At 42.8% G+C, this 27,646-nt stretch overlaps 1 protein-coding gene across 1 annotated transcript in view; it reads left to right on the top strand.

Moving 5' to 3' along the window:
- Window positions 1-12,387: 12,387 nt before the first annotated feature.
- LOC115131478 (collagen alpha-1(VII) chain-like) overlaps window positions 12,388-27,646 on the top strand; it is a 121,279-nt gene continuing 106,020 nt past the window's right edge. Inside the window, exon 1 of the mRNA XM_065021800.1 lies at window positions 12,388-12,591. The gene's annotated coding sequence lies outside the window, so the exon portion shown is untranslated. The remainder of the gene's footprint in view (window positions 12,592-27,646) is intronic.

Here is a 27,646-nt window from a genome sequence, read left to right as displayed (position 1 = left end):
ATATAATACATCAATAAAATCAATTTAGCCTCAAATAAATCCTCAAATAAATTATTGCTTTAAATAATGCAAAGTGTTGTAAAAGTAAAAGTGCAATATGTGCCATATAAAAAAGCGAACGTTTAAGTTCCTTGCTCAGAACATGAGAACATATGAAAGCTGTTGGTTCCTTTTAACATGAGTCTTCAATATTCCCAGGTAAGAAGTTTTAGGTTGTAGTTATTATAGGAATTATAGGGCTATTTCTCTCTATACCATTTGTATTACATATACCTTTGACTATTGGATGTTCTTATAGGCACTTTAGTATTGCCAATGTAACAGTATAGCTTCCGTCCCTCTCCTCGCCCCTACCTGGGCTCGAACCAGGAACACATCGACAACAGCCACCCTCGAGGGCAGCATTACCCATGCAGAGCAAGGGGAACAACTACTCCAAGTCTCAGAGCGAGTGACGTTTGAAACGCTATTAGCGCGCACCCCGCTAACTAACTAGCCATTTCACATCGGTTACACCAGCCTAATCTCGAGAGTTGATAGGCTTGAAGTCATAAACAGCTCAATGCTTGAAGCATTGCGAAGAGCTGCTGGCAAACGCACGAAAGTGCTGTTTGAATGAATGCTTACGAGCCTGCTGGTGCCTACCATCACTCAGTCAGACTGCTCTATCAAATCATAGACTTAATTATAACATAATAACACAGATAAATACGAGCCTTTGGTCATTAAAATGGTTGAATACGGAAACTATCATTTCGAAAACAAAACGTTTATTCTTTCAGTGAAATACGGAATCGTTCCGTATTTTATCTAACGGATGGCATCCTTAAGTCTAAATATTGCTGTTACATTTTACAACCTTCAAAGTTATGTCATAATTATGTACAATTCTGGCAAATTCATTACAGCCTTTGTTAGGAATAAATGGACTTCACACAGTTCGCAATGAGCCAGTCGGCTCAAACTGCTGCATATACCCTGACTGTTTGCACGGAATGCAAGAGAAATGACACAATTTCCATAGTTATAAGAAATTAATGTTACAGGCAATATTAACTAAATATGCAGGTTTAAAAATATATACTTGTGTATTGATTTTAAAGAAAGGCATTGATGTTTATGGTTAGGTACATTGGTGCAATGACAGTGCTTTTTCCACAAATGAGCTTGTTAAATCATCACCCGTTTGTCGAAGTAGGCTGTGATTCAATGAGAAATTAACAGGCACTGCATCGATTATATGCAACGCAGGACACGCTAGATAAACTAGTAATATCATCAAACATGTGTAGTTAACTAGTGATTATGTTAAGATTGATAGTTTTTTTATAAGATAAGTTTAATGCTAGCTAGAAACTTACCTTGGCTTCTTGCTGCCCTTGCGTAACAGGTAGTCAGCCTGCCACGCAGGCTTCTCGTGGAGTGCAATGTAAGGCAGGTGGTTAGAGCGATGGCCTAGTAAGGTAAAAATCTGTCGTTCTACCCCTGAACAAGGCAGTTAACCCACCGTTCCTAGGCCATCATTGAAAATAAGAATGTGTTCTTAACTGACTTGCCTAGTTAAATAAAGGTGTTAAAAAAATAATAATAATAAAAAATAAAAAATAAATTGGCAAATCGGTGTCCAAAACTACAGATTACCAATTGTTAGGAAAACTTGAAATCGGCCCTAATTAATCGGCCATTCCGATTAATCGGTCGACCTCTAGTTTGAACACAGCTTGTGTCAGTAGTATTTTCTCCCTGTCAACAGTATGCACTCTGACATGTTGACATTGACACACAACACACACGATCGCGAACAGAGGAAAGTCAAAATGGTCTGTAATAAAGTTTTCATAGGAAAAAGGTCTACCTGTTTTGTCAATCTTTCTTCACTCTCCCCCCATGCGTACATACACATTCTTACATCTAATATCCACCTTAGGTGGGTATGTAGCATAACACATGTGTAACCTGTAAAAGAGAACGAGGGAGAAGAGAGGTTCTGACTAGAGGGAGTACAGCTACGACCAGAAGGGACTTTTTTGTAGCAGGTTAGGAAAATTTACGCAGCAGGTTAGGATTATTAACGTGGCAGGTTAGGAGACTTAGGTTAAGATTAGGAAAAGGGTTAAGGTTAGCTCAAATGCTCTCCTAACCTGCTACGAAAGCAACTTCCTTTCGCGGCTGTACTCACAACCGAGAAGAGAGACATCCATCAAGGAGAGGGAGGACATGAAAGGTGAAAGTACAAAGACAGCACAAATTAAAGAGACATCATCTCTGCATTCCTCTCTCCATCTGGAATAGCACAGTGGGATCATCCAGAATGTCCTTGTTCTACTTGTTTGTGACATGGAGAGAGAGAAAGGTTGCTATTTTATTAAGCAGTAAAATGTACCAATACTAGCTGTTTATGGTTTTTGTAGGTACCTGATTCAAATGCTGCCTCTACAGTATAGAGAATGAAAATCATTAATTGCAGGTAGGCATGTAGACTATATGTGACAAAACCACTAGAATACTTTTTCTGGGAACATCAAACTCTTCTTCAAACTCCACATCACATCATTTCTTCCTTTCTTGGGCCTTTGATCAAGGTGTAAAGGCCAATGACTGTTTCCCATTGTACTCTGTTCTGGGAAGTGCTTCAGATCCATATTACCTGGGAGTTGGCATCCTCCTCTATGTGATCCTTTTTTGTATGTTAATGCTAAAGGCACATTTCCATTCTGGATGGACAATACATTTGTATTCTATATATTATATTCTCTCTAAGCACCCTCTCCCAGCCCTGTCCTAAGCACCCTCTTCCAGCCCTGCCCTACTCCCTCCCCAATGCCCTCCGGATGGAGAACAGGTATCAGGCCCTTAAACCTCCTGGATCCATAAGTAATAACAGAGGAGGATGACATCATGCCTCCAGATTATGGCTTTGGTGAAGGATGATTTACAGCAAGACACACCTTGCTCAGAACATCTGCAATGCAACTGGGATCACCACACGCCCTCTCTTCCCCCTATCCACCATGGAGTAAGGAGTCTTTCTAAAATTATCTGCCGAAATTGTTGCAACCCGTATTACTAGCCTGTTCAACCTCTCTTTCGTATCGTCTGAGTTTCCCAAAGATTGGAAATCTGCCGCGGTCATCCCCCTCTTCAAAGGGGGTGACACTCTAGACCCAAACTGTTACAGACCTATATCTATCCAACCCTGTCTTTCTAAGGTCTTCGAAAGCCAAGTTAACAAACAGATCACTGACCATTTCGAATCCCACCATACCTTCTCCGCTATGCAATCTGGTTTCAGAGCTGGTCATAGGTGTACCTCAGCCACGCTCAAGGTTCTAAACAACATCATAACCGCCATTGATAAGAGACATTACTGTGCAGCCGTATTCATCGACCTGGCCAAGGCTTTCGACTCTGTCAATCACAACATTCTCGACAGCCTTAGTTTCTCAAATGATTGCCTCGCCTGGTTTACCAACTACTTCTCTGATAGAGTTCAGTGTGTCAAATCGGAGGGCCTGTTGTCCGGACCTCTGACAGTCTCTATGGGTGTGCCACAGGGTTCAATTCTCGGGCCGACTCTCTTTTCTGTATACATCAATGATGTTGCTCTTGCTGCTTGTGATTCTCTGATCCACCTCTACGCAGACGACACCATTCTGTATACTTCTGGCCCCTCCTTGGACACTGTGTTAACTAACCTCCAGACGAGCTTCAATGCCATACAACTCTCCTTCCGTGGCCTCCAACTGCTCTTAAATGCAAGTAATACTAAATGCATGCTATTCAATCGATCACTGCCCGCACCTGCTCGCCCGTCCAGCATCACTACTCTGGACGGCACTGACTTAGAATACGTGGACAACTACAAATACCTGAGTGTCTGGTTAGACTGTAAACTCTCCTTCCAGACTCACATTAAGCATCTCCAATCCAAAATTAAATCTAGAATCGGCTTCTTATATCGCAACAAAGCATCCTTCACTCACACTGCCAAACATACCCTCGTAAAACTGACCATCCTACCGATCCTCGACTTCGGTGATGTCATCTACAAAATAGCCTCCAACACTCTACTCAACAAACTGGATGCAGTCTATCACAGTGCCCTCCGTTTTGTCACCAAAGCCCCATACACTACCCACCATTGCGACCTGTATGATCTCATTGGTTGGCCCTCGCTTCATACTCGTCGCCAAACCCACTGGCTAAAGGTTATCTACAAGTCTCTGCTAGGTAAAGCCCCGCCTTATCTCAGCTCACTGGTCACCATAGCAGCACCCACTCGTAGCACGCGCTCCAGCAGGTATATCTCACTGGTCACCCCCAAAGCCAATTCCTCCTTTGGTCATCTTTCCTTCCAGTTCTCTGCTGCCCATGACTGGAACGAATTGCAACAATCTCTGAAGCTGGAGACTCACATCTCCCTCACTAGCTTTAAGCACCAGCTGTCAGAGCAGCTCACAGATCACTGCACCTGTACATAGCCCTCTGTAAACAGCCCATCTATCTACCTACCTCATCCCCATACTGGTATTTATGTATTTATTTATTTTGCTCATATGCACCCCAGTATCTCACCCTGCACATTCATCTTCTGCCGATCTACCATTCCAGTGTTTAATTGCTATATTGTAATTACTTCGCCACCATGGCCTATTTATTTCCTTAACTTACCTAATTTTCACTCACTGTATATAGACTTTTTGTTTTCTTTTGTTCTACTGTATTATTGACTGTATGTTTTGTTTATTCCATGTGTAACTCTATGTTGTTGTATGTGTCGAATTGCTACGCTTTATCTTGACCAGGTCGCAGTTGCAAATGAGAACTTGTTCTCAACTAGCCTACCTGGTTAAATAAAGGTGAAATAAAAAATAAAATAAAAAGTTGGCCGCAGGTTGTAAAACGAATCAAAATGCACAAATACACACGCACACACACACACACAAATAACTAGCTTTTGGCATGGCACCGACTGGTAAGCCGCTTCAGGAGGGCGGTCTTGTGTGCTAGCAACGCAGAGATCCCGAGTTTGCGTCAGATATTGGCCAAATCGGGAGGAAATGGTACTCATTAAGCAAGCAGCGTGATGTGGCCTTTATACACAGTTTCTGTATTCTGTTGCCTCTCTTTCATTCCTTCTAACATTCTCTTTCTTGTCCTGCCTGATCTATCCTCCTGTCTTCATACATCCTAGGTGAGAGGATGTTGGTAAAAATATGTCCCCTTGCATTGCTCTATTCTTGTCCTAGTAGTACACAATGTACCGGCACATCAAGTTGACCATCGGATAAGAACATTTAATTGACTAAATGGTCAGGAATGCTAAACCACTAAGCCAGGCCATGTATTATACACAGGTCTATGACACATTTTCCCCATCTTCCATAACATTTTTTACACTCGGGTTCTCTCTTCAATCCCCCCCAGTCTGGCCCTTTTCCTGTGGCATTTAAGAAGAAAGAGGAAGAGGAACATGCAGACAATAACAACAACAGTTATGCTAATCAGGCAGTGGGAGACAGCCTGGCTCTTGGGTAATTACTTAATAATTGTCTGATCAAAGTAAAAGAATAGAATGTTTATGCATCCCATCCTGTCCTGGTTGTGTAAATGCAGCATGGTTGAAATGGTTCCTCTTTGTTTATCACACGTGTAATAATAATACAGTGTAGTGTGTGTGTGTTGGTCATTCTTTGTAATCCTAGCTTTTTACTATGGATTCATCTTTTTTATTGATTGTAAGTCACTGGAGGGAGTAACTATGCAATTAAAAGCCTGACTTGGGTCATGAGAAAGTGACTGTATGACTGGTATAGGGAGTAGTAGCATTTGGGAAGGCAGAGGGGCATAACAACCACAGCATACCCAGTCAGTCCCCTTGTTTCTGTCTCCTCCAACCAGACTAACTTCCTGCAATTTTACACATTTTGCCAAGGGGCAAAGAGAACACTGTGCAGTTTTATAGATAATCTCATGCTATTCTACACATTTTTCCATGAGGCTAAGAGATTATGTTGCTGTTTTATAGCTAATTTCCTGCAATTCTACCAGTGGAGGCTCCTCAGAGGAGGAAGGGGAGGACCATCCTCCTCAGCGAATTTCTTATACATTTAAATAGTCAAACATTAAAAAAGACATCCTTGTTAGATAAAACTAAACTAAATATATTCACGTCACCAAATTATTGATTAAAACACACTGTTTTGCAATGAAGATCTACAGTAACCTCAGCAGCACTCTGTAGGGTAGCACAATAGTGTAGCTGGAGGACAGCTAGCATCCTGTCCTCATCTGAGTCAACAGAAAACCTAGGAGGCTCATGGCTCCCACCCCCTTCCATAGACTTACACAGTAATTATGACAACTTTGGGAGGTTGTCCTCCAACCTATCGTTGCTCTTGTGGCATGAATTGACATGTTGTCCACCCAATCAAAGGATCATAGAATGAATCTAGAACTGAAAACATTAGCTACAGCTAGCACTGCAGTGCATAAAAAGTGGTGAGTAGTTGACATAGAGAGAGAAAAACAATAGTTGAAACCATTTTGAACAAATCAATTTAATCCAAAATTAAAGATAAGCAAGAGAGAGAGAGAGAGAGAGAGATTTGTTTACGTTCATTTAGGTAGCGAATGCAGCTAGCTAGTATAGCTTACAGGCTCAAACAGAGAGGGATGTTATGAGCCTAACGAGTGGCACAGCGGTCTAAGGCACTGCATCGTGCTAGCTGCGTCACTACAGATCCTGGTTCGATCCCAAGCTGTGTTGCAGCCGGCCGCGACCTGGAGACCAATGAGGCGACGCACAATTGGCCCAGGGTCGTCTGGGTTAGGGGATGGTTTGTCTGGCCGGGTTATACTTGTCACATTGCGCTCTAGCAACTCCTGTGGCGGTTGCCAGGTGTACGGTGTTTCCTCTGACACATTGGTGCAACTGGCTACCGGGTTAAGTGAGCATTGTGTCAAGAAGCAGTGCAGAGAGGGATGTTACGTTAGCTAGCTAGCTATGGCTATCCAATACTGGAACTCTTCCAAGTTAAGCTTTTGGTTTTATTAATTTATTGCCATCAGGGCAAGCCGGTGTATCTGCTAAACTGCTTTCTGACTGCACACTTTACAGCATGATTGTAGCGGGTTTACTAACGTGTTAGTTCTAGTAGCTATGCTGACTATGATGTGACAAAGATGTAGGCTGTGTGTGGCGGTTAGCAGCCATGATTTGAAGCTAAAGCTTGGAAAGGTTTATTCGCTTGGTCACACACAGCTGACGTGTTGTCCACAAGAGTGAGAGAAGGAGATTGCGTAGATATTTGCGAGAAGGAATTATATATACAATGAGCAAAGTGATCATGCTGTTTTTATGTGGCTGCTATGAAAGTGAACTGTGTTTGCGTATGATTCATTCCGCTGATTCTGTTGAAAAACGTTTCTAAAACGGAAGCAAACTGAACAAACGGGGATAATTATACCTGCATTTTACCAATAGAAACTCTAATTTGCAACTGTTGAACTAATGATTACATCCTAGATAAGCAAGATGCAGGCAAGAATGTGTATTGAATGTGTCACTGTCTGTCACCTTGATTACTCAAAATTCTCTCGACCTGTGCGCCAACGTTATAAACTTTCATAGCAACCTCAAGATGGGTACAGGGAAAATGTGACTATCATGTAGTAGCCTAAACCTATTGATGTTACATTGAGTTATATGAACTGAATATGAATGACAGTCATCCAATATGCTGTAATAGAAATAAGGCCATGCTCATAAAAAAATTAAATAATCCTCACTCATCTTAAATGGCACCGACCACCACTGTATTCTACACATTTTGCCATGGAGCAGAGAGAAACATGTGCAGTGTCATAGCTCATCTCATACTTTTCTACACATTTTGTCATGAGGCTGAGAGAAAAGTTAGCATTTTTAAGGTTAATTAAAGCTCAAATATACACTGAGTATACAAAACATTAAGAACACCTGTTTTTCCATGACATTGAATCCAGGTGCATGCTATGATCCCTTATTGATGACACTTAAATCCACTTCAATCAGTGTAGAACAGATGAAGGGGAGGAGACAGGCTAATGAAGGATTTTTAAGCCTTGAGACTATTGAGACATGGATTGTGTATGTGTGCCATTCAGAGGGTGAATAGGCAAGACAAAAGATTTAACCTCTTAAGGATTTGCGGCATTTTTTCAAATTTTCGCGTAAAATGTCATAACCAACTCTAACTGCCTGTAATTCAGGCCCTGAAGCAAGGATATTCATATTCTTGGTACCATTTGAAAGGAAACACTTTGAAGTTTGTGGAAATGTGGAAGGAATGTAGGAGAATATAACACAATAGATCTGGTAAAAGATAATACAAAAAAAATGCAACTCAAATTCAGAATGTGTTCCTAATGTTTGGTATACTCAGTGTATAAAGATTAGCTGGCTACTCACTAGCATGTAGGCTTGTGCTTGAGAGAGTGTTCATTTTCTACAATGCCCACTACCAGAAGTTGAACAATATTAGTGGATGTGCATATCACGTTCTGACCTTTATTTCCTTTGTTTTGTCATTCTTTAGTATGGTCAGGGCGTGAGTTGGGGTGGGCAGTCTATGTTTGTTTTTCTATGATTTGGGTATTTCTATGTTTCGGCCTAGTATGATTCTCAATCAGAGGCAGGTGTCATTAGTTGTCTCTGATTGAGAATCATACTTAGGTAACCTGGGTTTCACTGTGTGTTTGTGGGTGATTGTTCCTGTCTCTGTGTTTGCACCAGATAGGGCTGTTTTGGTTTTTCACATTTCTTGTTTTGTTAGTTTATTCATGTATAGTGTCTTTATTAAAGAACCATGAATAACCGCCACGCTGCGTTTTGGTCCGCCTCTCCTTCACCGCAAGAAAACCGTTACAGAATCACCCACCACAACAGGACCAAGCGGAGTGGTAACGAGCAACAGCAACAGCGGCGCAAAGAGGAATGGACATGGGACGATGTATTGGACGGCAAGGGTTGCTACACATGGGAGGAGATCCTTCCATGGGAACAGGTGGAGGCAGCTAGGAGAGCAGAGGCAGCCGGAGAGAGGAGCCGGCGATATGAGGGAACACGGCTGGCAAGGAAGCCCGAGAGGCAGCACCAAAAATGTATTGGGGGGGACACACAGGAAGTATGGCGAAGCCAGGTAGGAGACCTGAGCCAACTTCCTGTGCTTACCGGGGGGCGAGAGAGACCGGGCAGGCACCGTGTTATGCTGTGGAGCGCACGGTGTCCCCAGTGCGGGTGCATAGCCCGGTGCGGTACATACCAGCTCCGCGTATCGGCCGGGCTAGAGTGGGCATCGAGCCAAGTGCCATGAAGCCGGCTCTACGCATCTGGTCTCCAGTGCGTCTCCTTGGGCCAGCTTACATGGCACCAGCCTTGCGCATGGTGTCCCCGGTTCACCTGCATAGCCCAGTGCGGGCTAGTCCACCTCGCCGCACTGGCAGGGCGACCGGGAGCATTCAACCAGGTAAGGTTGGGCAGGCTCGGTGCTCAAGAGCTCCAGTGCGCCTGCACGGTCCGGTCTATCCGGTACCACCTCCACGCACCAGCCCTCCGGTGGCAGCCCCCCGCACCAGGCTGTCTCTCCGTCTCATTCTTACAGGTGCACCCGCCTGTCCAGCGCTGCTAGAGCCTTCCTCCTCTCCAGCGCAGCCGGAGTCTCCCACCCGTTCAGCGCTGCCGGAGTCTCCCGCCTGTCCAGCGCTGCTAGAGCCTTCCTCCTCTCCAGCGCTGCCGGAGTCTCCAGCCTGGTCGGCGCTGCCAGAGCTCCCGCCCCTCAGTCCAGAGGCACTAGAGGCCCTCATTCCAGAGGCGCCATAGCTCCTCAGTCCAGCGCTGCCAGAGCCTTCCTCTCCAGGGTTGCCGGAGCTTCCCGTCTGCCCAGCGCCATCTGAGCCACCCGTCTGCCCAGCGCCGCCTGAGCCACCCGTCTGCCCAGCGCCGCCAGTGCCGCCAGTCTGCAAGGAGCCGCCAGTGCCGCAGTCTGCCAGGAGCCGCCAGTGCCGCCAGTCAGCCAGGAGCCGCCAGTGCCGCCAGTCAGCCAGGAGCCGCCAGTCAGCCAGGATCTGCCAGAGCCCCTCAGCCCAGAGGTGCCAGAGCCCCTCAGCCCAGGTCCCGAGCTGCCCCTCTGTCCCGAGCTTCCGCCCCTCTGTCCAGAGCTTCCGCCCCTCTGTCCAGAGCTTCCGCCCCTCTGTCCAGAGCTTCTGCCCCTCTGTCCCGAGCTGCCCCTCTGTCCAGTGGGGTCATTTAGAAGGGTCGCCATGGTTAGGAAGCCACGGGGGCGGACAATAAGGCGGACTAAGACGATGGTGAAGTGGGGTCCACGTCCCGCGCCAGAGCCGCCACCGCGGACAGACGCCCACCCAGACCCTCCCCTATAGGTTAAGGTTTTGCGGCCGGAGTACGCACCTTGGGGGGGGGGGGGGGGGGTACTGTCACGTTCTGACCTTTATTTCCTTTGTTTTGTCATTATTTAGTATGGTCAGGGCGTGAGTTGGGGTGGGCAGTCTGTTTGTTTTTCTATGATCTGGGTATTTCTATGTTTCGGCCTAGTATGGTTCTCAATCAGAGGCAGGTGTCATTAGTTGTCTCTGATTGAGAATCATACTTAGGTAGCCTGGGTTTAACTGTGTGTTTGTGGGTGATTGTTCCTGTCTCTGTGTTTGCACCAGATAGGGCTGTTTTGGTTTTTCACATTTCTTGTTTTGATAGTTTATTCATGTATAGTGTCTTTATTAAAGAACCATGAATAACCACCACGTTGCGTTTTGGTCCGCCTCTCCTTCACCGCAAGAAAACCGTTACAGTGCATGGTTCTGATCATTTTTTTTTTTTTTACAAAAAGGGAATTTCATAGACAGAATTGAAAGCCAGATCAATGATTATTGCAACAACAAAAAAACAGGTTAAACTATTTTGATAAAATAACTAAAATATGAATGCGTTTTATGGTTGTGGAAAGCTTATATTTTGCCAGGATAAAATTTCACAAGCCCTGAATTAATTATATTTATTCCTGACTGTTTTAAATGCAGTGTATTGAACTTTAATTGTGCACCAAAGCTTATTTAGAGAAAACTTATAGATATATATCGTGAATTGCCCATAAATTTGAAACAAATCTATATATGATTTTTAGTACATATCGCCCAGCCCTAGTTGACTGTGATAAAGGCACTGGATTATGAGCTGTCTTGTTTGCTAAATGATCAAAGGAAGTAGGCAGTGGCATGGTGCATATACCCATAGAAGCACAGTGACATATGCCTCAATTCAATCATATTCGTGGCTTAATGCAGGTGTGGCTTTCAGTTATTTTTGGCAACCCATCCCATGAGAGAAAATGTCATTCTATTTCATCTGTTCTGTTATATTTAATCAAATCTGACTAACCCAGTGCCCTGCTCGCTATGCATTCTATCTGATAGTGTTTGCATATTTATATAAAAAGACAAATAATGTCTAGTTTGGAACACTGCCTGGCTCCCCAGTGGGTGCGGTGGGGCCACCCACCCGCACCACCCACCTGTGCCTATGCTCCTGCCTCCAACCACAACCTAAAGCAGCAGCCTTAGTAGAACATGCAGAGTCCAGTCCTGAATTGGAATGTGTTTTTATGACTGTGGTATGGTTATGGTTTTAATTCGTTTGACTGCTTCAAGAAAGTCAGACATGTACATCTGCACAGCACAGTTTCCCCCTTCTTGCTGGCACACATGCACCCACACACATGCATGCCCACAAACACCCCTCCCCTGACTGATGTGCATAAATATGCACATGTCTGTCAAGCACTACTCTGACCCATGTCAACCCATCTCAAACATACTTAGCACTTGTAAGAGTACACCTTCCACATCCTTACTGCATGGTCATAAAAACAATCCAAATCAAAACAATTAGCTGTGTGTCTGACAGATAAGACAGGCAGGCAGTGATCTCATGTTGTATCATCTTCTTCCTCCCATCCTCCAATCTATATGAACTTTTTTCTTCCCTTCCAAACAAACTATGCTGTGCCTTATCTCTTCTTTTCTGGTTTAAATGTATCTTCACTTCCTTCAGCATAGTGTCATCCCATATGCCTAGTGCAAAACTCTGACTCTGAGACATAAATATCAATAGGAAAACTATCTCTGGGTTAACCTATACCGTTGAGCTATAATAAGAGTCTTATACTTCGGGTTCTTACCTGATAAAGGTATAGCTGCAAATATTTCATGAACGCACGAGGTCTTCGCGCCATTGGCTGCTGCTGACATGGGCGGGTAGAGCTTGCAATCCCAGGTCGGAACTGGGAGGGAGAGAGAGAAAATGAGACTGAAAAAAATAAAAGGAAAACGAGGGAACTCTCCTTCAGGCACCCGAACAAGTCTGGACTTACAGTACTGCAGCTTCTGCCCAACCTGAGCCAACGAGTCTGCCTGTGTTACAGTTAAATTAAACACAACTTTGATTATCGCTTCGCGGGACCTGGGATGCGCCACGATACTCTTCATAAACGTTATGCAGCAGAGGCGGCTATCTGACAAGGGACTGGAGTGACAAGAGTAAATATACAGTTTGCTTATTAATTGAATAACTCTCAGTAGTTTGGAGACAGAACAGGGAGCCACGGGTGGATTATTATGCTACAAGTGGAAAGGTGAGTTAGGACTTGAACCGTTGTCAGGTGAGGTCGTTGCGGTCCGTTGTGAGCTGGGATGCTCTGCAGAGTGCAGGCGGTTAGGTCTACGCGTCCAACTTCACAGGGGATTTGCTCCATGTCACTGATAAAGGAAACGATGATTTATTGATCCAATTAAGGAGGAATTGCCGAAATGTTAGTGTAGTTGCCAAAAGGTGCCTCTCAGGCGCAAAGTTGTGGAAAGTCTTGACCATCCATTTTTGTTTTAAAAGTTGCTCAAATAGTTTGTATTAATCAATTTGATTATAAAGTGTGATTTCTGACGATTTAATTTAATCGTAACTGGGCTAAATGGGTTGTCAGTGTGGAGTCCAGACAGCTAGCGGCCTAGGACCACATTAAAGCTGGTCACACATGACCATCAGCGCATCCTTAATAGCCTCTAAAATGTTGTCGTCACTAGTTTACCCATAGATATTACAACTAATAGATAGTGATAGCGTTGATGTCATCCACATATTCCTATAGAAAACTTCCAATCAATGACCGTACAGTATGAAGATAGGCAGAAACTGATTATCCAATAGAAATCCCATGCTTGTAGGCGATGTGATGGCGATGTTGGCTAACTAAGCTCATGCGCAGAAACACCTCTAATAGTCTTCTCGCACCGAACTGCGCATGTTTAGGCCGTCAAATCAAATGCAAATCTTCAATATAACGTTGATTTTGACTAAAATTATAACTTGTCAGTTTGTCAGTAGTAATAACATATTCAACTACTATCTAGGTCGTGCCTTTTAGATTTTGAGAAAATTAACATCCAAGGAAGAATGTTTCACTTCTCTAACCCCAAACCATGGCCAGGTCTGCTTGGTCTGTTTCTCAATCGATTGTACATCAAGCGAGCCATATTGCTGAATGTGTCTGAAATCAAGGGGCCAAGGTTCCGATCTAGAAACACGGTTCTGACTGCTCCTACAGTTTTGTTTCGGTACTGCAGTTTAACTGATGCCCGGCCCAGAAAGACAATTTCCATAAATGGCCACATAGATAAAAATTTGAAAATTGCTAATAAGACACTTTAGTCATCACCTTTATGCACAAAACATCCATTAAATTGTTCAAATATTTGTCGCTGAGGCCGATTTTGTTTTGCAGCACTCACAGCCGAATATATTAACATTTTACAGTCATCCAATGTATGTCATTATTTTTGGATGACATGCTGACGACGTCACTGCTCGCACTGTACCCTGTGTGCACAGAGTGCTAGCGCAAATACTCAAGAGGCTTTTCTAATTATTTCAGGGGATTTTAATGAAACACCTGATGCATCTGCTGATCGTTTTCCTCCTAGAACGAATCAAAGCCCTCAAAATAGCAATATTATCACTACATTATGCAAGGATCTCTGTGTTGAGGATGCCTGGCTTATTTCAATCCAGATGCAAAGGGTTATACCTGGACCAACAAAACTTTGTCACGTAAATCTAGAATAGATTTATTCCCAATTTCCCCTTTTTTGTTACAATTTGTTATAGATGTAGAACATCAGTTGGCTCCCTTTTCTGATGAACACTTGATTTCCCTGAATGTACAAGCTACTAAAAAATCAAAAGGTTCTCGAGGATATTGGAAATTAAACAACACACTTCTTAAAGATACTACTCTCATTGAAAACATCAAATTGTTAGCTAAAGATATTTTTGCAAGAAAAGACTTGGATCATGGAAGTAGATGGGAATTTTTCAAATATAAAGTCAGAGTGGTAGCCATTAAACGCGCCAAAGAGCTGATGCGATTAAAGAGCCTTAGAGAAAAAGGGATGATGAGCAAGCTTGACAGTTTTCTAAAGAATGATAATCTGTCTGAAGAAGAGGAGTCTGTATTCAAGTCTTTACAACTAGAATTGGAACAGCTTTACACAGATCTGGCAAGGGTGCCTTTGTAAGGTCAAGAGCTAAATGGATTTAAGAGGGGGAAAGAAACACTAGTTACTTTTTTGCACTTGAAAAGAGAAACTATAAAAGAAAATCTATAACTGACTCAAATTTAATGATGTTTTATGCAAAGATCCCATTACAATATCATAATTTGTCAATTCCTTTTATGAAAACCTTTACAGCTCAATTTCAGGAAGATGGTTGTGAAAGCTACATTTGCCACATTCAGAATTATGTCCCTGTAATTGAGGATGATTTCCACTCATTTTGCGATTCACCTGTGTCAATTGAAGAAATTAGAGAGGCTCTGAATTCAATGAAAAAATATAAATATCCTGGCCCTGATGGCCTCTCAGTTGAATTCTATAGACAGTTTTGGGAGTTAATAGAAGACCCGATTTGTTTCAAGATTGCATTAAAAGTGGGGAAATGGTCTCTACTATGAAACAGGGCCTTATTTAATTGATTCCGAAGCTCGATAAAGACCCTTGTCTCATTGACAATTGCAGACCAATTACTTTATTAAATATTGATTACAGATTGATTGCTCTGGTTTACACCAAAAGATTAAAGAAAGGGATAGATACCATAATAAATGAGAATCAAACAGGATTTATGAAGGGCCGTCACATAAGCTCTAACATTCGTTTAGTCTTGGACCTTATAGATTATTCAGATGCAATTGACTCAGATGCGGTTGTATTATTTTTGGACTACTGTAAAGCCTTTGACACAATTGAACATTAATTTCTCTTTAGGTCTCTTAAACTTTTTGGATTTGGTTGAAAATTTTGTCAAAGTAATTCGGATGTTTTACAAAGATATAAATAGTTCTGTGTTACTAAACCTTAATACTTCCAAAAGATTCAGTATCAACAGAAGTGTACGACAGGGATGCCCAATTTTGCCATTTTTATTCATTTTGGTTGTGGAACTTCTATCTTTAGATATTCTGAATAATGCAAATTTGTATGGCTTAACTATTTTTAACAAATAAATCAAAATTTCCCAACTGGCTGATGATACTACTCTTTTCTTAAGAGACAAAGACCAGGTCGCCCATGCCCTTAATGCTATAACTTTATTTTCTATTGCATCAGGATTAAAACGGAATGTTTCTAAATGTGAAATCTTATGTTTATTTGACTCTGATGATAAATAAATAGAAAATATTCATGTGAAGTACTGTGTTAAATATTTAAACATACATCTGTCAAAATAATTCAATAATGTGTTTAATAAGTCGGGAGGTCTTCAAATTTGACTGAAAAGTAATTATATTCCTGAAAGATTACCTGCTAAATTGGCTAGGTTTCACCAACAAGCTTTAATGGCCTGGAAAATATGTTTCATGCACAATTTTTCTCCACATAAAGCTATTTTGTGGAATAATTAAGACATAACTGTAAGGAATAAGTCATTGTTCTACCCCAGCTGGCATGAGAGGAATATGGACTTTGTTTTTGATGTTTTCAACAACAAGGGTAATATTCTCACATATGAACCATTTATAACATTGAAATAGTTTCCAATACCTTTCAGAGAGTTTATTTCTGTGATCAAAGCCGTTGCCAGTGGTCTAACTACACTAATGAAAACTCATCTTAGCTTTGATAATGATCACAAAGTTTATCCAGAACTCAGATTGGAAGGTGTGGGCTTACTTGAGAAATCTTGTCGTAATAAATATATAAGACAAATTCTTCATTCACAAAACCAACTTACACCGAGAGGAAAGTTTTTCTGGAACACGCTTATTCCTGACATTGTCAGGAAAAATGCATGGTTAAGGCCTGACAAATATTGTATACCAAACAAAGTTAAGGAAGTGCACTTCAAAATTTTATACAAGATATATCCATGTAATTCTATGATATCCAAATGTGTGGCTATTGATGATATCTGTGTTTTCTGTGAAAAAGAAGGTGGGAATCTGTCTCACTTGTTCTTTGAATGTAAATTTGTGTCAGAATTATACTATTATACTTATAATACCTCAGTGGGCTGAATGGCACAAAAAAAGAAGCTGTTTAGAAGCCTCTTGGACCTAAATGTGGCGCACCGGTACCGCTTGCCGTGCGGTAACAGAGAGAACAGTCTATGACTAGGATGGCTGGAGTCTTTGACAATGTTTAGGGCCTATCTCTGACACCGCCTGGTATAGAGGTCCTGGATGGCAGGAAGCTTGAAGCTCTCAACCTGCTCCACTGTAGTCCACAATCATCTCCTTAGTCTCGATCACATTGAGGGAAAGGTTGTTGTCCTTGCACCACACTGTCAGGTCTCTGACCTCCCCCCTATAGGCTCATTGTTGTCGGTGATCAGGACTACCACTGTTGTGTCATCAGCAAATTTAATGATGATGTTGGAGTCATGAGTGAACAGGGAGTACAGGAGGGGACTGAGCACACACCCCTGTGGGGCCCCCGTGTTGAGGATCAGCATAGCGTATGTGTTGTTATCTACCCTTACCACCTGGGTGCGGCCCATCAGGAAGTCCAGGATCCAGTTGCAGAGGGAGGTGTTTAGTCCCATGGTCCTTAGCTTAGTGATGAGCTTTGAGGGAACTAATGGAGTTGAACGCTGAGCCTGTAGTCAATGAAGAGCATTCTCACATAGGTGTTCCTTTTTTCCAGGTGGGAAAGGGCAGTGTGGAGTGCAATAGAGATTGCATCATCTGTGGATCTGTATTCAAATTGGAGTGGGTCTAGGGTTCCTGGGATAATGGTGTTGATGTGAGCCATGACCAGCCTTTCAAAGTATTTCATGGCTACAGACGTGAGTGCTACGGGTCGGTAGTCATTTAAGCAGGTTACCTTAGTGTTCTTGGGTACAGGGTCTATGGTGGTCTGCTTGCAACATTACATATTTCACACTCTGTAAAAGTCTTCAAAATAAGAGATTTCACACTGATTGACGGCCTTCACGTTGGGAACTGGTGTCAATGGCGTTTATTTCAAGACGTTTATTTACAAAGGTAAATCAATTGTAGCCGATATATATCAGGCTGGGGGTAATGGAGCTAGGCAGCAGGCTCAATCCACCCTGTCTAGGTAATAGTAGGGGGAACTACAGCCAGACCTAGGGCTATATGTTGGCAGAGTTTTGTTCTCAGGTGGGCCAGTGTGACTCAGCCCAGCCAGCTAGGCAGGTGTGGGATGGATGGGATGTGGGTGGCTGAAGCTTCCTCTGACATAATAAAACTCTTGCTAAGGGCAGGGTGGTGCTTTCTGACTCATACCATTTATACTGTGCTAGTCTCTTTGTTGTGCTGGACTATTATTTGTTAAGCTGCTGAATGGACTTTCCAATTCCAGCACATCAAAGAGACTAGCACTACATCCTGTAGTTATATGTCTGCCAGATCCAATGAGAACTTTAATTGGCAGTGCAAAGCCCTTCCTCTCCCTCTGTTTGTTCCCTCATCTTTCAATTTTTTCTCCCACTCTCTCCATCTCACTTTCTATATATTCCTCTCTCCCATGGGCTTTCTTTCTTTCTCTCGCTCTCTCTTTCCCTCATTCCATCCCTCTGTGAGCTGTTGTGAATTTACTCTGGATTTTGCTTTTTGCAGTTTTTTCTACCTCCCCCATCGCCACAGTGATTGACACCCAGTTCTCCTCCTTCTCTGAAGTGTCTGGTTTTCCTCCTTACCTTCTCTCAATAGTTGCTTTCCTCTCTCTCTCATCCTCTCAGCCTTCACCTTCACCCCTCTTTCCTCTATCCTTCTTTTTTTGTTCTCCTCCTCATTCATGGTTTATTTGCTGCTTCTGGCATGGTGCTCTTCTGGGCTGCATTGTGTTGAGATCTGGACTGTTACCAAGTGTTCCATCTGTGGAAGGGATGGCTGCTGTTGGTTACTGTCTTTCATGTGTGAGTCCATCTTGGTTTTGTCAGGGAGCTGAATCTCTATTGTCTTCAGGGAGCTTCAGAAGAAAAATGAGGTAAAGCAGAGGTTATTAAAAGGTCTGTATGGAGGTTGGGGAGGTCTAGACAGTGGTATGGAACTGATGTGACTCATGTTTTTATGTGGGTTTAGGGTTTGATATTGAAAGGCTGGATCTTAAGTGGTTGTTAATGTCTCATGGAATATGAACAAGACAAAGGCCATAATCTGTAGAGGAAAGAATCTCTTTGTATGTTTGTCTCGGTCCTTTCTCTGTGTCTATGTGGGGAAAGTGACTCATTAGAGCAGATGTTCTTGCAGTGAGACAGGTAAATATGCACTAGAGACAGGGAAACTTAAAAGAGTTTAAAGAAATGCAGAAACTTAAAAATGTCTTACAAGTACAAAGTCTTCAAGCTTGAGGTTCATAAAGTCACTGACACTATTCATTTGCTACATCTTCCTCCCCAGGGGCATGTTGGGAGCTTGTGCAAGCAGGGTTATGAACTTCTCTAAGACAATTGATCAAAATGGAGTCTCTTTGTTTTGCTTGGCTAATAAGAGAGTGTGGACATGATCAAGCTTGAGGCTAGTGCCTTCCAGACCAAGGTGATAGGTGCAACACTTGCCCTGGGGGTTAGAGGTTAAAGATCATTGACTGGGTCGTCCTGACAGATAGGCCGACAGTAGAGCTGCTCTTTATAACATTGCTCCCGTCACAGATGGGGGCAAATGCTGTGTCACCCACTGTACACTGTACAGAACACTTAGGCCTACACAAAAACTCACCAGTGAGAGAAATAGTTGTATAATTGACTATGACATCCCCCCCTCCTCTCTGTCCTCCTCTGTCCCTGTGCTTATGTCACGCCAAGGGAACCTTGCAGTTACACAACAGTCCTCTCTGTCACTATGAGACGGCTTGCGGCCCCCCCAGGAGAATGGCATCTCTCACTGTCTGTACTACCTCCATGCCTCAGCTGCTCTCTTATGAGAAAGTACAGTGTGTGTTCACTGCCTCCTTACTCTGTCTCACTCTCTTCTTTTCTCCACGATCTCTTTCCCTTTCTCGTTCATTTCTTTCCATCTTTTACTCAGACACTCTCACTTTATTCTAGGACCGGGACGATAACGGTATCACAATATTTTTTTCGAAGGGCATAAATGAAAATACGAAACAGACCGAACTTTTGTCCTTTAAAAACCTGCTTTATGTAAAATATGTGCGCTATAGCTTGGAAAATAAATAAATGTGACTCTGGATGACAACATAATGATGTTTGTTTCCAACATTAGGGCTGTTTTCTTAAGAAGTTAAATCTTCTTTTTTGTTTTATTTCCTTGCCACTCTACTAACGAGTATCGTGATATTGGTATAGTCCCAGCACTACTCTAATACCCCCCTGCCTCTGTCTCTCTCTGTTGCTCTCATTCTCTCTCACCCAGCCTCGGTCTCTCTCACCCCCTGCCTCGGGCTCTCTCACCCCCTGCCTCGGGCTCTCTCACCCCCTGCCTCGGACTCTCTCACCCCTGCCTTGGCCTCTCTCATCCCCTGCCTCCAAGCAGCACAGTTCAGTCAGTCAGTGGTCTATTAAGTCAGCCCATAGCAGACTACAGTATGTGAGCGGAGTTGAGCGGTCAGAAATCCTGCTCCATGAGCGGTGCTCCGAAGCTCCACATACTTTCCAACCGCTCCGCTAAAAAACGCTCTTCCTCGCTCACAGGAATAAGACTTCCACTCTGAATTTGTTCCATTCATTAAAATCACAATTGATCTATTTTTGTGACTACCTGGACCTACCATTTTGTTTTGAAGTATAGAAACCAAACTATATGATTTAAATACAAGTATTTTAATAAACATGAAAAGGTGAATTTAAGAACCGCACATTTCAAATAGGCTACATTTCATATCAAATCAAATCAAATTGTATTGGTCACATACATATGGTTAGCAGACGTTAATGCGAGTGTAGCAGAATGCTTGTGCTTCTAGTTCCGACCGTGCAGTAATATCTAACAGGTAATTTAACAATTTCACAACAACTACAAGTGTGAAGGAATGAATAACAATATGTACATATTAATATATGGATGAGCGATGGCCGTGCGGCATAGGCAAGATGCAGTAGATGGTAAAGAGTAGAATATATACATATGAGATGAGTAATGTAAGGTATGTTAACATTCAATAAAGTGGCATTGTTTAAAGTGACTAGTGATACATTTATTTCATCCAATTTTTTATTATTAAAGTAGCTAGAGATTGTGACCGTATGTTGGCAGCAGCCACTCAATGTTAGTGGTGGCTGTTTAACAGTCTGATGGCCTTGAGATAGAAGCTGTTTTTCAGTCTCTCGATCCCAGCTTTGATGCACCTGTACTGACCTCGCCTTCTGGATGATAACGGGGTGAACAGGCAGTGGCTTGGGTGGTTGTTGTCCTTGAGGATCTTTTTGGCCTTCCTGTGACATCGGGTGGTGTAGGTGTCCTGGAGGGCAGGTAGTTTTCCCCCGATGATGCGTTGTGCAGACCTCACTACCCTCTGGAGAGCCTTGCGGTTGTGGGCGGAGCAGTTGCCGTACCAGGCGGTGATACAGCCCGACAGGATGCACTCGACTGTGCATCTGTAGAAGTTTGAGTGTTTTCGGTGACAAGCCAAATTTCTTCAGCCTCTTGAGGTTAAAACTTTCCACCTTGTCCACTACTGTCCCGTCGATGTGGATAGGGGTCTGCTCCCTCTGCTGTTTCCTGAAGTCCACGATCATCTCCTTTGTTTTGATAACGTTGAGTGTGCGGTTATTTTCCTGACACCACACTCCGAGGGCCCTCACCTCCTCCCTGTAGGCTGTCTCGTTGTTGTTGGTAATCAAGCCTACCACTGCAAACTTGATGATTGAGTTGGAGGCGTGCATGGCCACGCAGCCAAGGGTGAACAGGGAGTACAGTAGAGGGCTGAGAACGTACCCTTGTAGGGGCCCTGTGTTGAGGATCAGCGGGGTGGAGATGTTGTTTCCTACCCTCACCACCTGGGGGCGGCCCGTCAGAATGTCCAGGACCCCAGTTGCACAGGGCGGGGTCGAGACCGAGGGTCTCAAGCTTAATAACTAGTTTGGAGGGTACTATGGTGTTAAAATGCTGAGCTGTAATCGATGAACAGCATTCTTATGCCTCTTGTCCTAATGGGTTAGGGCAGTGTGATTGGGATTGCATCGTCTGTGGACCTATTGGGGTGGTAAGCAAATTGGAGTGGGTATAGGGTGTCAGGTAGGGTGGAGGTGGAATGATCCTTGACTAGTCTCTCAAAGCACTTCATGATGACGGAAGTGAGTGCTACGGGGCGATAGTCGTTTAGCTCAGTTACCTTCACTTTCTTAGGTACAGGAACAATGGTGTCCCTCTTGAAGCATGTGGGAACAGCAGACTGGGATAGGGATTGATTGAATATGTCCATAAACACTCCAGACAAATGGTCTGCGCATGTTCTGAGGACACGGCTAGGGATGCCGTCTGGGCCGGCAGCCTTGCGAGGGTTAACATGTTTAAACGTTTTACTCACGTTGGCCGCGGTGAAGGAGAGGGCCGTGTCAGTGGCACTATTGTCCTCAAAGCAAGCAAAGAAGTTGTTTAATTTGTCTAGAAGTTGTTTCATTTGTCTATTAAACAGCATACAGTGCAATCGTAATGTATTCGAAATGTATTCAAACCACTTGACTTTTTCCACATTTTACAGCCTTATTCTGAAATTGATTAAATAAATAAAACATCCTCATCAATCTAGAAACAATACCCCATAATGACAAAGTGAAAACAGGTTTTTAGTCATTTTGCAAATGTTTACATAAGTATCCAGACCCTTTGCTATGAGACTAGAAAAGACTAGAAATTTGAGCTCAGGTTCTTTTTCCATTGATCAATCTTGAAATTCAATTGATTGGACATGATTTGAAATGGCACACACCTGTCTATATAAGATCCCACACTTGACAGTGCATGGCAGAGCAAAAACCAAGCCATGAGGTCGAAGGAATTGTTCTTAGAGCGACGAGACAGGATTGTGTCGAGGCACAGATCTGGGGAAGAGTACCAAAAAATGTCTACAGCATTGAAGGTCCCCAAACCACAGTGGCCTCCATCATTCTTAAATGGAACAAGTTTGTAACCACCAATATTCTTCCTAGAGCTGGCCGCACTGCAAAACTGAGCAATCGGGGGAGAAGGGCCTTGGTCAGGGAGGTGACCAAGCACGCGATGGTCACTCCGACAGAGCTCCAGAGTTAATCTTTGGAGATGGGAGAACCTTCCAGAAGGAAAACCATCTCTGCAGCACTCCACCAATCAGGCTTGTATCGTACAGTGGCTAGACAGAAGCCACTCCTCAGTAAAAGGCACATGACAGCCCGCTTGGAGTTAGCCAAAAGTGGCATAAAGGACGCTCAGACCATGAGAAACAAGATTCTCTGGTCTGATGAAGCTAAGATTGAACTCTTTGGCCTGAATGCCAAGCGTCACGTCTGGAGGAAACTAGGCACCATCCCTACGGTGAAGAGTGGTGGTGGCTGCATCATAGTGTGGGGATGTTTTTCAGCAGCATGGACTGGGAGACTACTTAGGATCGAGGGAAAGATGAACTGCGCAAAGTACCGAGAGATCCTTGCTAAACCTGCTCCAGAGGGCTCAGGACTTCAGATTGGGGCAAAGGTTTACCTTCCAACAGGACATTGACCCTAAGCACACAGCCAAGAGAACACAAGAGTGGCTTCGGGACAAGTCTTTGAATGTCCTTGTGGCCCAGTCCGCGCTCGGTTTGTACCCGATCGAACACCTCTGGAGAGACCTGAAAATAGCTGTGCAGCGATGTTACCTATCCAACCTGATAGAGCTTGAGAAGATTTGTGGAGAAGAATTGGAGAAACTCCCCAAATACAGGGTGTGCCAAGCTTGTAACATCATACCCAAGAAGACTCAAGAATGTAATCGCTGCCAAAGTGCTTCAACAAAGTACTGAGTAAAGGGTCTGAATACTTATGTAACTGTGATATTTCATTTTTTTCCGCTATATTTGCTAAAATTTCTAAACCTGTTTTCGCTTTGTCATTATGGGGTATTGTGTGTAGATTGATGAGGTGAAAAAAAGTATTTAATTTTAGAATAAGGCTGTAACGTAACAAAATGTGGAAAAAATACTGAATACTTTCCAAATGCACTGTATGTCCCAAATTAGAGGTTTGACTCATTTTGGTTGTAGGTAATGATAATAATGTGATGTACATTAGAAGGACAGATGCTATCACAGAAGGACAGGTGCTGTCACAGAAGATGAAACCATGAGAGAATGAGAGGCAGACAGAGAGAGAGAGAAAGGGTGGCGAGCCATATAAGGAGAGAAGCTGGAATATCAACTGAGAGGGGAGAGAAAGCACGAGACAGACCACTTAAAGGCACTTTATAGGATATTTACCACACTGCAACATTTGAATGTGGAAATGTGGATTATACAGTACCAGTCAAAAGTTTGGACACACTTACTCATTCCAGGGTTTTTCTTTATTTGTACTATTTTCTACATTGTAGAATAATAGTGAAGACATCAAAACTACGAACTAACATATATGTATTCATGCAGTAACCAAAAACAAATCAAAATATATTTTATATTTGACATTCTTCAAAGTAGCCACCCTTTGCCTTGATGAGAGCTTTGCACACTCCTGGCATTCTCTCAACCAGCTTCATGAGGTAGTCACCTGGAATGCATTTCAATTAACAGGTGTGCCTTGTTCAAAGTTAATTTGTGGAATTTATTTCCTTAATGTGTTTGAGCCAATCAGTTGTGTTGTGACAAGGTAGGGGTGGTATTCAGTAGATAGCCTTATTTGGTAAAAGACCCAAGTCCATATTATGTCAAGAACAGCTCAAATATTCTTTGCCACACTTTTTGTAGTTTTACTTTAGTGGCTTATCCTAAACAGGATGCATGTTTTGGAATGTTTGCTATTGTGTACAGGCTTTCTTCTTTTCACTCTGCCATTTAGGTTAGTATTGTGGAGTAATTACAATGTTGTTGATCCATCCTCAGTTTTCTCTTATCACAGCCATTAAACTCTATACCTGTTTTAAAAGTTGCCATTGGCCTCATGGTGAAATCTCTGAGCAGTTTCCTTCCTCTCCGGTAACTGAGTTAAGAATCTCTGTATTTTTGTAGTGACTGGGTGTATTGATACACCATCCAAAGTGTAATTAACAACTTCACCATGCTGAAAGTGAAAGGGATATTCAATGTCGACTTTTTTCCCAAGTTTTACACATCTACTAATATGTGCCCTTCTTTGCGAGGCATTAGAAAGCCTCCCTGGTCTTTGTGGTTGAATCTGTGTTTGAAATTCACTGCTCGACCGAAGGACCTTACAGATAATTGTATGTGTGAGGTAATAGATGAGGTAGTCATTAAAAAATAATTTTAAACACTTATTGCAAACAGAGTGAGTCCATGCCACTTATTTTGTGACTTCCTAAGCACATTTTTACTCCTGAACTTATTTAGGCATGCCATAATCAATCAAATTCAATCAAATATATTTATGAAGCCCTTTTTACATCAGCCGAAGTCACAAAGTGCTACATAGAAACCCAGCCTAAAACCCCAAACAGCAAGCAATGCAGATGTTGAAGCATGGTGGCTAGGAAAAACTCGCTAGAAAGGCAGGAACCTAGGAAGAAACCTAGGAAGGAACCAGGCTCTGAGGGGTGGCCAGTCCTCTTCTGGCTGTGCCGGGTGGAGATTATAACAGTACATGGCCAAGATATTCAAACGTTCATAGATGACCAGCAGGGTCAAATAATAATCACAGTGGTTATAGAGGGTGCAACAGGTCAGCACCTCAGGAGTAATTTAGTTATTAACTGATCTCTCAATAATCATTCTCATGGTAACACAATGGTAGTAGTCAGTGACAAATATCAAAGCAAAGCCGGGCTTGGTTAAAACCCACATTGGGAGACCAAATTAGTAGCTGTAGATCAATCAACTCCAGTAGGAGGTGCTGCCCATCCTATAGAGTTTTTCTGATAGTGGATATAACATTGAAGATCTGACATTGTTTCAAAGGTACAAATTCAACTATTTTATACAAGGTTTATCTAAGCTGAAAATTTGTTACAAGGATGACATAATCCTGTGGTTGAAATTTCACCCTCAAAAAATAGTTGATGACATTTTAATATGAAACAACATTGATTCAACCAGTTTGTGCACAACTGTGTACTTTCCAGCTGGTGTTTTATTTTACTTAACTGCCATTGACGTATAGTGTTTCAGTTGTAAATTAAGATCTAAAAGACATGTCTTATCTTTATCGTTAATGGTAATGGTCTTATCATAACGGTTTCTGTAAATAGGCTGTGGTCAGACAGTTCCATTACTTTGAACATAAAAGGAATAGCATGAATAGTATGAGGGTGGATTTGGTTTGTATTTGAGCAATTGTGAGCAATTAAATTTTATGGGTGAGGAACCTATATAGATGAACTCAATCTGTCTGGGGTTTCAGATGGAAAATGGGCCCTGCATTTGGAATTCATTAAATATGTTGGATGCTGTTTTTTTAGGCAAAAAGTTAAAGGAATGTTGTTTCTGTCATCTTTAAATCATACAAGGGGAACTAACATTTAAGACGCATTATGCGTTTCTGCCCTCAGACAATTCTCTAAAGTGGTTGTTTTTTCGCTGCTCCCCTATCTGAAAAATAAAAACACAATCAGACTAATTGATGTATTCACATTTTAGTATTATTCCATATGCTATGGACTTTTTAATGAACTGAACAGTGATAAGTAGCAATTTGGGTTTAGCTCTAAAGCTATAGTGCATTCGGAAAGTATTCAGGCCCCTTGACTTTTTCAACATTTTGTTACGTTACAGCCTTATTCCACAATTGATTCAATTTATACTTCCTCATCAATATACACACAATAGCCCATAATGACAAAGCAAAAACAGGTTTTCCACATTTTGTTATGTTACAGCCTTATTCTACAGTGAATTGAATAGTTTTTCCCCCTCATCAATATACACACAATAGCCCATAATGACAAAGCAAAAAGAGGTATAAATAAACAAATTAAAACGGATATCACATTTACATAAGTATTTAGACCATTTATACTCAGTACTTTGTTCAAGAACCTTTGGCAGCTATTACAGCCTTGAGTCTTCTTGGTTATGACGCTACAAGCTTTACACCCCTGTATTTGGGGAGTTTCTCCCATTCTTTTCTGCAGATCCTGTCATGCTCTGTCAGGTTGGATGGGGAGCGTCGCTGCACAGCTATTTTCAGGTCTCCAGAGATGTTTGATCGGGTTCAAGTCCGGGCTCTGGCTGGGCCACTTAAGGACATTCAGAGACTTGCCCCGAAGCCACTCCTGTGTTGTCTTGGCTGTGTGCTTAGTGTCGTTGTCCTATTGGAAGGTGAACCTTTGCCCCAGTCTGAGGTCCTGAGCCCTCGGAAGCAAGTTTTCATCAAGGATCTCTCTGTACTTTGCTCCGTTCATCGTCCTCTCAATCCTGACTAGTCTCCCAGTCCCTGCCACTGAAAAACATCCCCACAGCATGATGCTGCTACACACATGCTTCACCGTGGGGATGGTGCCAGATTTCCTCCAGACGCTTGGCATTCAGGCCAAAGAGTTCAGTCTTGGTTTAATTGACCAGAGAGTCCTGTAGGTGACTTTTGGCAAACTCCAAGCGGGCTGTCATGTGCCTTTTACTGAGGAGTGGCTTCTGTCTGACCACTCTACCATAAAGGCCTGATTGGTGGATTGCTGCAGAGATGGTTTTCCTTCTGGAATGTTTTCCCTAACAGGAACTCTGGAGCTCCCTGCCCAAGGCCCTTCTCCCCCCATTGCTCAGTTTGGCCGGGCGTTGCCTTCTGTGCCTCGACACAATCCTGTGTCTGAGCTCTACGGACAATTCCTTCGACCTCATGGCTTGGTTTTTGCTCTGACACGCACTGTCAAGTGTGGGACCTTATAGACAGGTGTGTGGCTTTCCAAATCATGTCCAATCAATTGAATATACCACAGGTGGATTCCAATGAAGTTTTAGAAGCATCTCAATGATGATCAATGGGAACAGGATGCACCTGAGC

Source organism: Oncorhynchus nerka, linkage group LG2 (genome assembly GCF_034236695.1).
Source record: "Oncorhynchus nerka isolate Pitt River linkage group LG2, Oner_Uvic_2.0, whole genome shotgun sequence".
Classification (NCBI taxonomy): Eukaryota; Metazoa; Chordata; class Actinopteri; order Salmoniformes; family Salmonidae; genus Oncorhynchus; species Oncorhynchus nerka.
Note: the sequence above shows the minus strand (reverse complement) of the source record. Positions and strands in the feature narration are given on the sequence as shown.